At 37.8% G+C, this 3,652-nt stretch overlaps 1 non-coding gene across 1 annotated transcript; it reads left to right on the top strand.

The window, feature by feature from the left end:
* The first annotated feature begins 320 nt into the window (after positions 1-320).
* On the top strand, positions 321-427 carry LOC127226243 (U6 spliceosomal RNA). The gene has a single exon (XR_007834858.1). It is a non-coding gene; the product is annotated as a U6 spliceosomal RNA (small nuclear RNA).
* The last annotated feature ends 3,225 nt before the right edge of the window (positions 428-3,652 follow it).

The raw sequence follows: 3,652 nt of genomic DNA, 5'->3' as shown, positions 1-3,652 counted from the left end.
CCAGTGAAACTGCCAGGCAGTATTTATAAAATGAAGAAAATAATATTTTTGTACATGTTTCATGAGATTGGGTATGAAATTATTGCTATACTTTGACAGATTTGAATGCAAAGAAAATATAAGGAAATAACATGTTATTGTTAATTAAATTATTACTAATTAAAGGATACTAAATTAAAAGAAAGTGAACAAAATAAACAAAGTTGAATTTTCTGCATTTTTTTAACTTTTAGGATTTGGGTAGATGAGACAAATATGGAATATTCATTTTTAGGATGCTCTGTAATCTTTGAACAGGTTTATATTTATGTAGGTGATGAGTGCTCATTTCATCAGCACACATACTAAAATTGAAATTACACAGAAAAGATTAATGTGGTCCCTATGCAAGGATGACACACAAATTTGTGAAACATTTCAAATTTTAAATGAAAATTTAGGAATTCAAACAGAAGCTACAGAGGCAAGCTTCATCAACAGAATACAAGAGATGCATAAAGAATCTCAGATAGTGAAGATATGATAGAAAAAGTAAATACATTTGTCAAAGAAGCTCTGTCCAGGAACTCTGAGACACTACAAATAGAGAAACTTAAGAATAATAGGAACAGAAGAAGAATAATTCCAGCTCAAAGGCCCAAAAATATTTTCAAAAAATCATAGAAATTTTTTTTGCTAACCTAAAGAAGGTTATACCTATAAAGGTACAAGGAGAAAACAGAGCATTTGAGGTGGGGTGGGTGGCTTTGGTCATTTGATGAGTTATAGATGTTTGTCATCATTTAGGAGGAGTTGAGGAGTTGGTTACAAGCTGTTATGAGTCATGATCAGGAAAAAAAAAAAAAAAAAAAAACCTAAACCAAGGAGTTAGATTCAAGGATCTCTTTCTGAAGGAAGGATTGGGGCTATACTATAGAAATGATGGGATAGAAGGATGGATTGTTGAGTCTACTTTTAAAAAACCACTAGTCTTTTATATTTTACATTGATATGGATTTTTCTATAATGATACAAATTTAATGTGATTTTGTTATACTGTATATATGTTTCTATTCTTGTACTGTATGTATGTAACTCATTCAAAAAGGTTATATAAAGTTTTAGTATTTGAAAGTGATTTAGAATAATAAATACAAGTTAGTAGTTTTCTATAACTATGAAACTTATAGTCACATTAGGTATGATTTCAAGGTCATACATAGATACATTTTATACAGATAGGTGATCTTCAAACACTTCAATGACACACTGAATATGGTATTTAAAATATTTTAATAGTATAGGGCTTTTTGTTGCGCCCGTGCTAACAATCTGTTCCTCTAATCAGGTGAAGGCCAAAAGATTGAAATAAGAGACAAGACAGCTGGTCATTAGTTCAACAGGAATTCTGGAAAGCTGAATGCTGTTTATTGAGGGGAAGGAGCAGGCTTATATACTGACTCACAGCACAGTGGAAAACAACACAGGGTCAAGAGTACAAGTTTTCAGGCTTAGTTCCTCCCCTGAAGATGTGTTAGCAAAACAGGAAGAGAGTATCGATAACAACTGTGGGGCAAGATGTTTCAACCAACAGCTTCAGGCTTGCTCAAGGTGTCTCAGGGGTCCATGCAGGGCCCTGCAGGTCCCTCTTTCTTTTAATATAAACTAACACCTGTCTTAGGCATCAGAGGACATCAACATAATTCCTTACCGATCATGGAAAAGATCACCAAGGCCCATAACCTTTCTGTCTTAGGTTGGAAATTTGCCCCCTCTCTCTTACCCATCTCTGGTGATTAGTCTATAAGTTCAGCCATACTTGGACAGAGGCATTCTCTTGAGCTAAAGAGAGTAGAATCTATCTTGTTTGAAAATTGGTCTGGGCCTGTCTAATGCTGTAGCAGGGTAGGCAGATCATGCAGATAGTGCCAAGGACAAGGGCTATGAGTCCCAGTGAGAGAGAGCTTGCCCATTCTCTAATTAATCTGCCCTCAAGTTGAAGTCTTTGTAAATGTCTTCTGCACTGGTTGGTGGAACTCAGGTTCTATTAATGTTGATGATATGCAAGGCTAATGCATGTGTATAATTTAAAAACTCTTCACTCCAGGACCCCTGAAGAAAAGTAACTACAAGTGATGCATTCTCAACTTTAGCAGTTAGAACACAGATATGTGTGAAAGATTTATTGGCCTCCCCCAATAAATCCAGTTGTTCCTATAGAAGGCTAGCTTGTAGATTTAGTTTCAAAATGCCAATTTGTACTAGATTATCGAATGTGTTTTGGGTGGCTAAAGGCTTCAGCCAATTCACCTGATAGTTAATTCACTGTGCTTACAGTATTTACAGATTGGGAGAGGGCTGTCCTTGAAACTGCTGCTGCAGTGGTAGAGGCAATAACAGTCACAGCCATAATCCCAAAATCTCCTTTCCTTTATGCTGTACAAGTTAGTCATCTGTAGAGGACTTCTCCAGCATAGGTGTTACCCCAGGTATTCGGACCACAATGGCTGTTACTTCATACATCCAGCAGCTAACCATTCAACAGACCTACTGAGAACAATTGAGACTTCCTCCAAAAATAGCACTGGTTTCAACAAAAAAGAAGGGAGCTAGAAGGCAAGTGCCTGAAATTCTTATCCTCTAGACAAAAGTGCAATTTTATAGCTGCTTTACCCAAACTATAATTAGTGGTCAGGAAAATAGCCACACAGGGCTACTCAGCTCAGGTGTATCCATTGACCCATACACCCGGGCTTGAGGGGCCCAAGACTGGCCCCGATTCCGGTTTCCCAGCATTGGTGAGGGGTTACCAAGGGCATCTGTTTTTTATCTATGTTTAACACAGCAAAAACTCAAAAATTGCCTGGGTGAAAGGAGTATGGGGCCAATAAGCAGTGACAACCTCCTTAAGTTGTTTTATATCCTTGAAATTTAGTGGGTTGTGCTCCCTAACCCTTTACCCTGAGGATCCACTCTCCCAATCACAGGAAAAGCTTGTCTTTCCTTTCCTAATGTTTCTAACTTAGTGATTAAATCTTTGACCTCCTCCTCTATCCCTCGAGGTGCAGAAGCCCTACTAAAGGGATCATAGGAAAAGGGGTTGTGTCATGGCAGATGACATTTGCGCTCATCAGCTCCAGCAGTTCTTTGTTTTAATTGTTCAATTTCTGCTTCCAAAGTATCTTCTTCATCAGTTACAGTAGGACTATCATCTCCTAGTTGAGATCCCTCTTGTTCCCTGATAGATTTTGCAGATTCTAAATCTTGTACTTCCTCAAAAGTCCTATTCATCTCTGCCACTTGTTCTTTTACTTTAACATTGTTGCTCAGGAGCACATCTTTAAATAGACACCAAAGGTGGCAATAGGGAAATTAGTAGGCATCTCTTCTTTATAAGCCTTTTGGAGATCTCTTTTTCACCTGTTCCCAGTTGGGGATGTTTAAGCCTCCAGAGTGCATAAACCAGGTACTATGTTTCCCTAATATGGCAATTAATTATTTAGCTGTCTTAGTTTTAATCCTGGTACCCTGCCTTTTCAATAAGGCCACTAATTGACTACTGAGAATTTCCTTATTGTTACTGGCACCCATCCTTCAATACACCCTCATTCATTTACTTTGCCAGCCAGACTCTGAGGGTGACCTCTTAGGTGATCGTTTCTTCCCAATCTCT

Source organism: Phodopus roborovskii, unplaced genomic scaffold (genome assembly GCF_943737965.1).
Source record: "Phodopus roborovskii unplaced genomic scaffold, PHOROB, whole genome shotgun sequence".
NCBI lineage: Eukaryota > Metazoa > Chordata > Mammalia > Rodentia > Cricetidae > Phodopus > Phodopus roborovskii.
The sequence above is the reverse complement of the archived record's forward strand: the minus strand, read 5'-3'. Positions and strand labels throughout refer to the sequence as shown.